We start from the raw sequence: 15,146 nt of genomic DNA, 5'->3' as shown, positions 1-15,146 counted from the left end.
AAAATTACCATTCTTTTCTCCTTGTGCAAGGGGAGTAGGGTCAAGGAGGCAGAAGGTGATTATATAAAATTGACAGTCCCTGCTCCAGGAGACCAAACTATACAAAGAAATTCAAACATTTTTTAGTCACTGGATTTTTGTGTGCTTTCGAGGCAAAAAAAAAGAAAAGAAAAAGGTAAGATTACCCTCCCTCAAATGACACTACAAAAGTTTTAACGAGTTACTTCCTGTGTAGATTAAAATAATTGAAGAATCAGTTCCTGGGGTATATGAATTATTACCTTTGATTTTTGATTCAAATATATGTTGTATAAGAAGTTAAAATAGTTGATTAGTCCATATTTCTATGTAAATGCTAATCTTAAAACCAAAAGTTACTCCTGGTAGAAAATGGTTTTTGAGAAGTAAAAATAATTGATTAGTCCCTACTTCAACGTAAATGTTAATCTCAAAACCAAAAGTTGCTCCTAGTTAAAAATGAACATTTTGAAATTAATTCAAAATTTATATTTGAGCCATAATTGCCTTACGTCCAAATTTTATCTCCCGAACAGTACATCAAATTATTTCACTTTTTGACAGACAAGCACTTACACTAAGAAATAGCATTTTCCTTTCTTATAATAGATGGCTGATTTCTATAGGAGACTCAGAGAAAAAAGACAAAAGGAAAATCAATCTAACTGATATAGCTGAGGAGGAAAGTGTATTTTTGATAAACCAGAAGAGATGTCAATCGCCTAGCAAAGAATATCACAATACTGACGACCCAGATTTATAGATTCCAGGATGACTTTTTCAAGACAACCTTCTAATGGTACCCATAAGAATAGTAGGCATACAGAGCGGCTTGCCCCTGCTATTTTTAGTCACTGATTGTCCTGCCTAATGTCTGACCATGAGGCACAGCATTTTGCAGAATATAATACCAAGATTGGAAGCATTGCAGCCAAATTCGTGCTGATGGAAGGGTGGTCAATGCACCCCCCCCCCCCTGTGGCTAGAGCTAGAGTAAGAAATTCTTTCCTTGTAACCATTCTGAAGTTCAAGTACTTCTTGCTGCTAATGGCTGTCAAGTATTGGGGAGCTATTTCCTCTCTTTTGAGGAATGAATGTTGCCTACCAAGCTGGTCGTAAGCTTACGGGTGGGGTTCTCAGGATAGAGGGAAAACAATAGCGGACATCTTGACATTAGCAGGGAAAACTCTTCAATGAAGGGAAGCCAAGGAATAGGCAAGCCCCATCTCAAAATACCAACACCAAGGCACACCAATAGCCTAATGGTGGTTAGTTTTTTTGTGTATAGAGGAACTGATGTTTGTAGCCCAAGCCATGGCTACAAACACCAATTTGACAAATTCGACTTAGTTTTTCGAATCCCCCCATAATAACAATAATAGAAATAAAACCCTAATGGAGCATTGCGAGCACTACTACACTACTTTAGAAAAGAATGTTAGTCCCACACAAACCACATGACTTCGTTTTAGAAATGGATGTTATTTCCACACAGCATTACTGTTTTCACAATATTGCAATTTATTTAATTATTAATGATAGGTAAATTGGAGGACAAATGTTAACTCTTCTCTACCAATTTGGTTTTCATCGCAGTATCGGATCCATCGACGCTTTGTCATCAATCAATCAATTTATTCAACCAACAAGTTTTACAATAAAAACACTTACAAACACCAAAAACAAGAAGAACAATAGGAATTTTTTTAAGACAGTGGGAAACAAATTAGAATGAATATTTCCCTTATTTTTCCCTATTGTTCTTCTTGTTTTTGGTGTTTGAGATGGAAAGGCAGTGTGGTGTTTGTCGTTATTTACAAAAGCACTTCATCATAGACTCCCCCATAATGCTCTATGGCGAGAAAAAAAAAAACAGGAGAGAAATCATCAGTTACAAACACATTGATTGAAGCCACTACATCTGGTTCTCCATTGTTCTGCCAGGAGAAGATGTAAAGCATGCTTTTGATTGCCTTATTCATACCACTATGTTGCTCCTTTTCCTAATACAGACAATAACACCAACTCCCGCATAGCTTTAATTGACAGACCAGAAGACAACCCAAGGTAATTAATGGAATCTTTATTAAGAATATTCAGTGATCCCATCCTAATTGAATAATGCTGGATATCACTTTTACTATTCGCGACTATGAATTCTGTTTTAGAAGGTTCAATCTCTAATCCTATTTCTTGTAGATGTGAGTGTAATATATTAATTGCATTTTGCATTGGCATTAAATTATCCAAGAACAGCAAAATATCATCAGCATACAAGTGGCTAATGTTGATACCTTCAATCACATATGGGGGTAGGAACCATGTGGCTGTTCTAATTGCGTTATTAAATATAAAGGGGCTAAGAACTGACCCTTGTTTAACTCCACAACGTAAATAAATTCGGTCTCAAAGTCGCCCTCCCAAAAAAATTCTCACAGATAAATGACGATTCCAGCCTGCCATACACTGGCCTATAAACGTGTTCACGCCAGTACGCAACAATGACAAAAAAGCGTGGTTATGCAATATACCGTCAAACGCTTTTGAAATATCAATTCCACACACAAATAGTTGTTTGAAAGTTAAATTTTTTAAAGTAATTTATTAATAACAGAACAAAGTGTTATAGGTCTATATGACAAACAATGTGAAGGACCCTTGTCCTTCCTGCATGCACAAACTATCCCATCAAAGAAGGGATATGATGATGGGTTACTATTATTTGAGATAACAGTGTAAGATGCTCTAGTAATTCCATAGTACCATACATAAGGTGCTCTGGTAACAAACCATCTGGACCTGGGGCCTTCCCACATTTTAGTGATATAATTTAAGTCAAAATCGAAGATGGAGGAAAAGACACTGGGTTTTTATATGGGTTCAGCTGAGAAAAATACTTATACAACAATTCACAATAACTCAATTCAGTTGATGGTAGGTTGGATGAGAAGATTGAGGTTGTGTACATACCATTGACCTAGCAGGACTTGGCCTGATAAATCAGCTGATGACTGTGTTAATTTGCTAACCTCATTATAAAGTATTTTTGGATTATTTCCTAATCTTGGTTGATATATCTTTTACTTGTTGTTTCTTCCAAGTTGCCACTAACTTTATATATTTCTTTTTTGTTGATTTAACAATGTGAAAAAGGGGGCCATTTCTTGGTTGGGCACGCTGATCCCAAATACAATACCATAGCCAATGTTTCTGTTTTGCTTCATGTAACCCTGGTATAGTAGATTATCCCTTTTTTGTGTTTTTCTATGTACTCTAATAACAGGAACCACAACAGAAGCCACAACTTTCATTACATAAACTATCTCAGCATAATAAATATATAATTCCAACAAATAAAATTTTTGAGACTATGACCGGAGGTGAAAAGGAATTCTAATTAAACTGAGAATATCATCTAATATGCTTTGATATAAGTTTACATCTATTCTATCACAAAGCTACTTCTGAAACCATTTTGGAATACAATACCTATGGCAAAACACATTTAAAACAATAGACACTTCAAGGGGAGAATGATCACTAATCAAAATTTCCTCAGATACTTTAACAAGACATTTTTAAACATTCAAGATCTGAAATTACAAAGTCCAAATTTGCCATGCTACCTGAATTATAAACATAAGTAAAATTTTTGTTAATTGCTGCCACAGATAGATCTTTCACAAGTGATGATAATAATATCTGGGACCACAGTAAACCAGGAATAGTGAGGTCAGTGTTAAAATTGCCACAAAGCAAAATGACTTTGCCAGATGCTCGTATTTTATGAGAAATTTTTGAGACACTTGCACATACTTTAGCAAAACGTTAGTCAGATTGTTCGTTTCTGTAATTAGTAGGCGTATAAACTGCAAGAACAACAATATGGCCTAGATCAACTGTAACAAAAGTATCATTGGTTTCAAGCAAAACACGCTTAAGGCTATTTTTTACTCCAATCATAATGCCAACAGAGGGACGACCACCTGTGATTTTTGCAGAACAAATGAAGAACTCGTAGTCACAAGAAACTTTCAACTGATTACTATTAATGCCACTTAACTGCTGCTCTACTGCACATACTATTTTGAATGATTTAAATATTTCGACTAAAATTATTAACTTATCTCTTGCTCCATTTATGTCTTGAAAATATAGATGCACACAATCAGGTTTGGTGCAATGGTCCATACCTGTGGAAAGAGGGGAGGGTTATCAGCTACAAGCTTGAGTGCTCGATGCAGGGACAGGCACATGGCTCTTCAATACGGCAAAGGAGAAACTATTGCTTCTGTGAATTCCATCACAATTTGCCCATTCCAAGGTGGAGGCTGAACATGCATTATTGTAGCCATTAACATGGGGTCCAACACATTTGCTGCATTTAGGTTCATTCTAACATTCTTTTGTAAAGTGGTCAAATCTTTGGCGTTTAAAGCACTACTTGGGTCAATTCAGAGGAGTTGACACCCATAAAAGCAAATAATCAACTTTGATGCCATGCTTTAGAGTAATACTGAGATCTGTCTGAGATTTAAAGGACAATTGGACAACTGAACTGCCTCCAAAGCCCTTTGCTTGCATAACAGAATTCACTAGGCATGTAATATTTGATTCATCAAAGCACTTATCAATTCGTATAATTCCTAGATAATCCTTCTTTACAACCTCAGCACTGATGCATGAACCAGGCGGTAAAGCACTTGCCACCAATGAGGCAGAATCATTATCTTTCATAAGTACCAGTAGCCTATCTCTCTGCTGCTCCACATGGTCAATTGTGTCTAAGCACCCTAAATTTGAAATAAACTTGCACTGCTTAGCAGGGTTAGAAGATTGCATACTAGCAGGTAAATTACTAAAAATGACAGGAACTGTGACATTTTCTAGCTTAGGAAGGAATGGCCACAAATGGTTTTGTTCATACTTATCTGTGCTAACAGACTCTTGTTTTTCAACAAGGAATTTTAACATTTGAACACAGTTATTTAATCTTGATGCCATAATAGTATTTAAATTGCTCAGGAAAATCAGAACATCTGATGGGTTCATAATTGCAAATCATGGAACAGGATCATCTTTCAAGATATGGTCTGATAGCAATTCATAAAAGTCGACCATAAAAGCCGTGCTTGGATGTGAGCCCTGGCACCTCTCAAGAATATCAACTCTAAAAATATCATGACAAATTTCAATAGCCTCTTTAAATGCATCTTTTCTGAAAAATGTTGCTGCTAGTTTCACAACAGCATCCTTATCTGCCTTATTAATAATTTGTCTTTGTAGAAAGTTCAAAACAGGACAAATATACACTAAGTCTATTTTACAGGGCATGAAAACTTACTTCCCCACAATCTAAATGATATACAAAAATCAAAGTCTGTATTCAATGAAGCTGTCAGTAAGTTATAATATTTCATTATCAGAACATTATTAATATTTCATAATTTTCTTACTTTCAACAGTTTCACTTATTACACAATCCAATTAAATACAAAGTATAATCCAGCTTACATCCTCACAGATCAAAGGCTGAATTCTAACTCAGTTGTTACTAATAAGTAACAACTTTTGCCAGGAGGCTGTTGGGGATTTGTCAACCCCTAAGTTAAAGTTATTAAACTTTGGAACTATTTTTAACAAAATGACTATGTAAAAATTTGAATGGATGCATTTGGGGGCAGAAGGGCACTACAGAGAGGGCCGGCTGCCCTCTGACCACTTTAGATTTTTCAGAAAGAAACTCAAACTTTTAACTTCAAATCAAATGAGCTTCCTTGAAATTTCATTCAATCGCCTCTTTCCATAAAAACCTTATTAACAATAGGCAACTAGCAGAACTTTCAATCCTTGCCTAAGGGACTGGGAGGTTACCAACCTTCAAAGGCCTAGTTTTTTGACTTTGATAAAAAAATAAAATTTTCAATTTCCAATCAGATGAACCCTCTCCAAAGTTAATATGACCACCCCTGACAGAAAAACCTTAAATGGTAACAGTGGAGATCTTGCATAAGTTACAACCCTTGTCCCAAGGCTCTAGTGAATTTTTCAACCCCAAAGGTAAATTATTATTAAGTTATTTGAGCCAGCTTCTGGAACTAGAGTTACAATGTCTTAGTTGCATAGTGATATTTTGCTTCTTTTTTTCTCTCTCTTTGAAGTGCTTTGTCATTTTATTTTGGTACAGAGATGGTTTTTCAATAGATAAAAATAGACTATTTTGGAAAAAAATGGCTGTTTCAAAATTATGATCTGGTTAGGACATGGAGGGCCAGGGGTCAGCTGCCATAGCTTTTAGAATAAAATATTAATGATAATTTTCTTGGAGGAGAGAGGGGGATTCAGGCCAGAGATCAGCTCTAATAATTTTTGGAATAAAACATCATTAATAAGTTATTTTTGGGGGTTGGTGGGGAGCAGGGCATGCAGTAATACTTGCTTACAAATTGCTTAGTGTGCGCATTGTTTATTTACCCCCAGCTTATTGTTGTAGTTTTTTTTTATAGGTGCTTGGGTTTTGAATAAATAGACTTCATTCAATCCGAAGCGAACACTACATGGTGTCAGAAGTGGGATGGATGCAGAAACGCCTAGAATATACTGGAGCTTGGATAATCTAGAATCCGAATGGATGAAGTTTGAAAACCATGCTAAGTTAATGTTCATTGGACCACTTGCCGGAAAGACACCAATACAGCGATGTGCATATCTTCTCATCTGGGCAGGCGAACAAGGGAAAGAAATCTTCAGCGCATTTGACCTAACTGATGCTCAAAAGGAAGACGTTGATACACACTTCACAAAATTCAGAGAATATGCAGACCCAAGGAAAAATCAAGTCTTCTCACGATACATCTTCCAAAAGCATGACCAGAATCAGGAGAGCATAGACAAATACATTACCGATATGAAAATCTTAGTGAAACCATGCGGTTACGCGGACAAAGACGATATGCTAAGAGACAGGATAGTGGGCGAAGTGGCCAATCCCAAAATACGTGAGAAACTCCTCTAGGTAGGAGACACCCTATCCCTGAGCCAAATAATGACCATTTGTAGAGCATTCGAAACAACCCAAGCACAGCTGAAAACCTTTGAAGGCAGAGAAATCAAGCAGGAAATCGATTCCATTGCCATAAGTTGGCCACACCCTAAGTCCAAGAAACCAGAATGCTACTTCTGTGGTGGAATGTATTCACAGAACCATATTTGCCCAGCAAAAGGGAAGATTTGCTCAAAATGCAGAAAGCCAAACCACTTTGCAAAGGTTCGTAGAAGTGCAGAAAAGAAAGCTGTACATACTGTGGAGGACAGTGAAGCAATATCTGAAACAGCAGACGACACAGATGAAGTGTTCCTGTACACAATACAGAACAACACTAGAGAAGATGAAGCATTTGCCGAATTATCCATTGAGGGGCAAATGTGTATAAAATTCAAAATCGACACAGGAGCACAGGTGAATGTGCTACCACTCCAGTATTACAATAAATTGCCAATAAGACCCGGCCTGATAAAAGGCAGCCACAAACTGACAAGCTACTGTGGATCAGCTATCCCTTATGTGGGAATCAGTCACCTGACCTGCCAATACAAAGATGGAAAGACACAGTCACATGCATTCTACATTGTCAGGTCCAACACAACTCCATATCCAATCAACCAGCCCCACACCACCACCCATACACTACTGGCATGGCTGGCCTGATGATCCCCAAACACCCCATACCAAAAGTGAGCAGATAACAGAAAACATCACCGGCAAAAGTGAGAAAACCCCAGCTCTACCGCCCCCTTCAACAGTCACCAGATTGTCCCCAGTGGGGCTTACGTCAGCAAAGCCTACCTCAGCTGTGCATACTCCAGTAGGGCCTACCACGGTAGACACCTGTCAGGGGCACCATATACTCGCGGCCGGCAACCACAAACCTCACACCTAGACACACCAGAAGCGGACGTGTTGTAAAGCCCCCAATGCAACCCGACATGTGACCTCGCAAAGCACTATCTTCAAAAGAAGAAGGAAGATGCAGTAATACTTGGTTACAAATTGCTTAGTGTGCGTATTGTTTATTTACCCCCAGCTTATTGTTGTTGTTTTTTTTATAGGCGCTTGAGTTTTGAATAAATAGACTTCATTCAATCCAACGCAAACACTGCAGGGCATATCTGATCTTTGAACTATTTTAAAACCCTTCCATAAAAACCTTATATGCCCTGGAGCATAACTTACACTACCTGCCCCTGGGCTTTGGGGGGTTGTGTTGACCCTGGTGTTTTTGTTATATGATCTTAGAACAATTTCTAAAAAAAAATATTTATCTTAACATCTTTATGGGTAGCATCAGGGGAAAAAGGGGTATGGAGGGGCTAGTTGCCCTCTGATCACTTTTGACTCTTAAAAGGACATTAGAATTTCTGATTTCCAATTGAATGACTCCCCCTCCATAGTCTATACAAACACCCCTTTATGAAGTGCCTCTGGTAAAACCAAAATTAATAAAACATTAAAAATTAATGACCTTTAGCAGGCTATAGGCAATGCTATAGCATTGCATTTGATCCAGCCCTGTTTTCAAGGGTTTTAGACTCTTTCAAAATAACCACAGATTCATTTTGCAATTAACTTTTTCAATTAAGATTAATTGAAATAATAGTTAATGTTTGATTCAGTTTTAAAAGCAGTTCTTTTGAATACCTTTTTCTGAGTAAACAGACTTCAAGATCTAGTTTTCTAAATAATTTTCAAGTGTACAGAAGATGGCTGTTCTGTTTGACTGGTCGGATGCCTATGGAAATGTAGTTCACAACAAATTATTGGAAATCCTAATAAATCTTGACTTCCCATATTCTTTTATAAGTTTTATAAAGTCTTTTCTAACTGATAGATATTTTTACATTCAAGTAAATCAGTCTAGAGGTGAGCAATATCCCATTAAAAGAGGACTTCCTCAAGGTGCAATATTGAGCCCTCTTCTATTCAACTTGTATGTTTCTGAATTTCAAGTATCTCATGCATCATTTGGCCTTTTATGCAGATGATTTGATTATTTGGAAGTCGGGAAGGGATATTGGCCATCTTCAAAGCCTTGTTCAACAGGATATAAGCTTAGTCCAGAGATTCTCTTTAGCATTTGGCTTCCCAATCTCAATCAATAAAACTAATGCCATTATATTTACTAATGGTACTGCAGATTCTCCTAATCCACTGACAATTTTCTCAAGGGAGATCCCATATTGCAATCCAGTGAAGTTACTTGGTTTATTAATCGATTCTAAAATGCAGTGGCATGAACATATTAATTCTTTGAAATCTCTGATTATTCAGAGACTTTGTATTCTAAAGAGACTTGCTGGAAGTAAGTGGGGATGTCACCCAAAAATTATTTTGGATTCTTACAAATTATATATTTGTTCAAATATAGAATATGGGATTAAAATTTTTTCAGCTCGTCCTCCATCCTCATTCAAAATCCTTGAACCAAAATTCTTGCTATTTGCTATTTCTTGCCTTTACAAAATTCTGCTATTTGAATAGCTTTGGGTGTGCATAAGCATACTCCTCTGTCAAAGTTAAGAATACTGTCTGGATTGGTGTCCCTAAGTGAAAGAGCCTCCAGTCTAAGGATAAATTTTTCTTATATTTATGGAGCAAAGCATGCTGTATATGCACATACCTTTGCTGAGAAGTCAGCCTGTCCCAATGCCCATTCATCATGAAATCAGTTTCAACTGGAGGTCTCAAACTGGAATCAACATTTGCTTTATGCATATCCCTTTACTGAGTCCCCCCCCCATGGGAAATGAGTCCTCCAAGCTGTCAAGTAGAACTTATCTCTATTAGTAAAGATTTGATTCCTATTACAAGATCCAGACTATTTTGGCTGAACAAATCTCAAAGGCTTACCCCAACTATAGAAAAATATATAGAGATGGATCTGTCCAGAGGGAAAGAGCTGGAGCAGGAGCATGTATCCCATCCCTGAATTTGAACATCTATTCTCCTCTCCCATTGGGATCTTCTATCTTGTCTGCTGAATTATGTGCCATCCACCTGGCCTTGGATACACTTATAAATTATAACATGGAATCTGAAAATACACTCTGTCTCTCCAACTCTAAATCAGCATTACTATTGATCCAAAATATTAATAGAATTGCTAATGACATATATAATATTAGAAGACAGCTTCTTAATCTTAAGATCAAAGAAAATGAAGTTTATTTTCAACATGTTCCTAGTCATAAAGGCATCAAATATAATGATATGGCTGATTCTCTAGCAGCAAAGGCTTCCATGTTATTTCCTAGTCCTTCCTCTGACCTCAATTCATGAGATATTATCAGGCAAAGATCCAAAGTTAATCACAGTAAATTAATGTTATCTCCATTTCATACAAGATTAAATACAGTGCTATATTACCGGCTGAAATCAGGTGCCCTATTTCTAAATAGCTTGTTATTTAATTGGAAGCTACATCATTCCCCTTTATGCCAAATCTGCTTTTCAGCAGAGGAAACAATCCAGCATATATTATTTGATTGCCAGGCTCAGAGTGAGGAGACTGTTGCTCTTAAGCGTTTCTGCTCCTTGGCTAAGATTCCAAATACTTATACAGCTATCCTGGATTCTAACCTGCCATGGGAAATTGATTGTAAGATATTTAAGGCAGCAATTGATACCTTAAAGAAGAGAAATATTGTTTAATAAAGATTAAAGCTTGAAGAAGTCAATTTTTAAAAGGACATGATTTATCCATAGTTTTTGATTGTGCAGAAGAGAGCGGGAATGAGCAGGAAGAGCCATATTGGTACTGGCCAGCCTAGTGGCCTTAAACTGCTGGGGACAGGTAGCTCTGGTACTCGCACTTCCCACAATCAATAACAGTGTATTATTGTTCATAATTGCATATATTCATTGCTTGCAGACTGGAGGAGAATAGTGCTTCCAGTGGCTATTTTTTTCTGGAGAAGAAGTCAAAGAGTTTTTTAGTCAAAGAGTGTTAGTCCATATACCTCCCAACAATTTTTGGAACTGGAAGATGAATCTAGTCAAACTTAAAAGCTCTTCTTGCATCAGAATTTTGAAAGGTTGTTAAATCTTTAGAGGCAATGACATGAAGGATCAGGGAAGGGGATGTCTAAATATTGAATTGATATTCTTTCAAGAATTTGGGTCATCAAGATTGACAACAACACTGGTGCCTTGAGTTCAGTTTATGTTGGAATCATAGGCAACACAATAGTACTGCCTAAGTAATGAGCAAAGTGGACAAAATGCATTACTTACTTTTTTTTAATTATCTGTTTTCATCAAGACACTTTGTATGGATGGAGTTGTCAAAGAAACTTCAAAGGAGCTCATTTGATTGCAACTTGAAAGTTCTAGTGTCCTTTTAGAGAGTCAAAATGGATTGGAGTGCAAGCAGCCCTCTTCATGAACTCATTAATTTTCTAAACACACAAAATCAAAATTTTGAGATAGCAATTTCATTCAGCATAGTTGAACAGTCTAGTAACTATGTCTGAGGGATATTGGGTATGTTAACTCCCTGTTGCCTAGTTATGTAATTTTCCCATTAGGCATATGCTTAAAGCTACATGTTGCTTTAACACAAAATCAAAAGGCACTATGTGCATAATGGTTGTCAATAAAACATCTGAGTAACATCCCAAGAATGACTGTGATCCCTTTTTTTAGAAGTTTTGGGTCTTTTTAAAAATCCTGGGAAATTAACTTTTAATATTTCACTTTAGGCTGCTTAGGCTGAACATCCTATAGGCCTAGGGCCTACTTATAACAAAGCAAGATGTTGTAATTAATGAGCTATCTATACATTCTAAATCACAGTGTACTAAAATTCTAAACAACAAAAAAAACATAAAGTAAATTAGCCTAATCAAATTTGTAACATAGGACAAGTTCATAAACTTTAAAAATATATGATTTTGAAATTATACATTTAAGACATTAGTTTCCTAAATTGAGATAGTGTTCTCTAATTTCTAGCTGAAAAAATGATTCTTCATTAAACATTTTGATTTTGCCTAGTCTGTTGATTAAAACAACTCATTAATCAAAATTAGGCTATCAGAGTAAGAATTCTTTTCTTCACAGGTTTATTTAATTTTGGCTGGTCTCCTAGGCTTATACCACTGAAAGTGACTGGAGGACAAGCAGCCCTCTTCACAAACCCATTAATTTTCTAAGCAAATCCAATCAAATTTTTGAGATGGTCATTTTATTCAGAATAGTTGAGCAGTCTAGTAACTCTGTCTCTAGGGATACTGGGTATATTAACTCCCTGTAGCCTAATTATGTAATTACCCACTAGGCATATACTTAAAACTATATATTGCTTTAAAACAGAATCAGAAGGCACTGTGTGTATGATGGTTGTCAATAATACATCCCAGCAATGGGTAAAATTCTACTTAATTGACTTCTTACTATCAAACAGTTTGTGGTAACGAACTGTAGTAAGGAGCGATCCGGCTCAATAGTAACCAAAACTCTAAAAAATTGAATTTTGATATCAATAGCTACATCACAAGAATCGCATTTTAATGCTGATTTTAAATATATAAGTGTCATCAAGTTTAGTCTTACCCATCAAAAGTTACGAGCCTGAGAAAATTTGCCTTATTTAGGAAAATAGGGGGAAACGCCCCCTAAAAGTCGTAGGATCTTAACGAAAAAGACACCATCAGATTCAGCGTATCAGAGAACCCTACTGTAGAAGTTTCAAGCTCCTGTCTACAAAAATGTGGAATTTTGAATTTTTTGCCAGAAGACAAATCACGGGTGCTGTTTATTTGTTTTTTTTTTTGTTTTTTTTCCCCAGGGGTCATCGTATCGACCAAGGGGTCCTAGAATGTCGCAAGAGGGCTCATTCTAACGGAAATGAAAAGTTTTAGTGCCCTTTTTAAGTGACCAAAAAAATTGGAGGGCACCTAGGCCCCCTCTCACGCTCATTTTTTCTCCAAAGTCAACAGATCAAAATTTTGAGATAGCCATTTTGTTCCGCATAGTCAAAAACCATAATAACTATGTCTTTGGGAATGACTTACTCCCCCAAAGTCCCTGGGGGTGGGGCTGCAACTTACAAACTTTGACCAGTGTTTACATATAATAATGGTTATTGGGAAGTGTACAGTCGGTTTCAGGGGATTTTTTTTTGGTTTTGGGGGTGGGGTTGAGGGGAGGGGGCTATGTGGTAGGATCTTTCCATGGAGAAATGTGTCATGGGGGAACAGAAATTCAATGAAAAGGGCGCAGGATTTTCTAAAATTACTATAAAAAAAACAATGAAAAAATAAACATGGAAAATTTTTTTTTCAATTGAAAGTAAAGAGTAGCAATGAAACTTAAAACGAACAGAGATTATTACGCATGTGAGGGGTTCTAAAAATACTTTAGCATAAAGAGTGAGGTATTTAGGAGGAGATAAATACCTTGCTCTTTATGCTATAGTATTTTCAGTAATTTCAACTATTCATTCTATGGCCTTTCTGATTCAGGGGTCATTCTTAAAGAATTGGGACAAAACTTGCGATTTAGTGTAAAGAACGAGGTATTAACGAGGGTACAAACCCTCTCATATACATAATAAAAATTAAAGAATATAAAAGTTTGTTACGTAAGATAATTCTTAAGTTACGTATATTTTTTACTAATAGAAAAATTTGTTAAAAATAAAAATTTATAGTTGCCTTTTTATGTAACCGAAAAATTGCATGACAACTAGGCCTCCTTTCCCATCCCTTATTTCTCAAAAACGTCTGATCAAAACTAAGAGAAAGCCATTTAGCCAAAAAAGGAATTAATATGCAAATTTCATTTTAATAATTTATGTACGGAGAGCCAAAATCAAACACGCATTAATTCAAAAACGTTCAGAAATTAAATAAAAAAAAAACTAGTTTTTTTAACTGAAAGTAAGGAGTGACATTAAAACTTAAAACGAACAGAAATTACTCCGTATATGAAATGGGTTGTCCCCTCTGCAATCCCTCGCTCTTTACGCTAAAGTTTGACTCTTTGCCACAATTCTGCTTTTTAATACAATTAAAAGCTTTAGCGTAAAGAGCGAGGGATTGCAGAGGGGACAACCCATTTCATATACAGAGTAATTTCTGTTCGTTTTAAGTTTTAATGTCACTCCTTACTTTCAGTTAAAAAAACTAGTTTTTTTTTATGTAATCTTGGAAAGGGTTTAGGTTAGGAAAATGAAACTTTCAGGGATGAGTCTTCAGGCTAAAGTAGGCTATGTCCCAGGAAGGTATTTTAAAGTACCCACCTTTACTCCTTCTCCCTGTAGAGGGCCCTGAAATTTGCCTAGCCTACATGACAGGTCTATGCCTATTGAAATTTTTACAAAACAACATTATACCCTAATTTTAAGTTACTAGTTGCTTTTTCTCTGCCTTTAGTTCTGAAAATGCAATTCCTGTTATTTGAGTAGAATTTTGAGCCATATCAAGGTTTTTCTTTTTCTAAATTTAGGAAATGTATTTGTATATCTTTAAAACCTTATAAAATGGAATTGAGCAAAGTTATGAAGCTGACATTTTTTGTTGTGCTTCAATTAAGCAGAAGACCTATTTTGCAAGGTTTGATTTTTATAACACACATATTTTTAAAGGTCATCAAAGGTCAGGGCCCTCTAGAGGGAGAAAGAGTGGAGGTAATTGCTTCAAAATACCTTCCCAGGATATTCTTTAGCCTGTAGATTCATCCCTGAAAGTTTCATTTTCCTAACCTAAGCCCTTTCTGAGATAACAAGAAGTCGATTAACTAGAATTTTACCCAGCAATGTCCCAACAATGACTGTAATGCCTTTTCTGAGCGGTTTCCGGCACTTTTCAAGAAATCTGGAAATTTTTTTTCAATATTTCACTTCATTCAAAGTGAACTTCAGTGATATCTAAGCAATAGACTGCTTAGGTTGAATATCATGTGGTCCTAGGGCCTACTTATAACAAAGCAAGACATTGAAATTAATGAGCTATCTACACATTTTAATTTACAGTGTTCTAAAATTCTAAACAAAAATAAAGTAAATTAGCCTACTCTAAGGACACGTTAATAAACTTTAAAAATAAAGGATTTCGAAATTTACTTCAAG

The 15,146-nt window shown here is 36.2% G+C and overlaps 1 protein-coding gene across 1 annotated transcript in view; it reads right to left on the bottom strand.

Moving 5' to 3' along the window:
* LOC136031780 (uncharacterized) overlaps positions 1-15,146 on the bottom strand; it is a 68,675-nt gene extending 53,529 nt beyond the window's left edge. Inside the window, exon 1 of the mRNA XM_065711552.1 lies at positions 15,092-15,146. The gene's annotated coding sequence lies outside the window, so the exon portion shown is untranslated. The remainder of the gene's footprint in view (positions 1-15,091) is intronic.

This window comes from Artemia franciscana, chromosome 10, assembly GCF_032884065.1.
Source record: "Artemia franciscana chromosome 10, ASM3288406v1, whole genome shotgun sequence".
In the NCBI taxonomy this organism is placed as follows: Eukaryota; Metazoa; Arthropoda; class Branchiopoda; order Anostraca; family Artemiidae; genus Artemia; species Artemia franciscana.
Note: the sequence above shows the minus strand (reverse complement) of the source record. Positions and strands in the feature narration are given on the sequence as shown.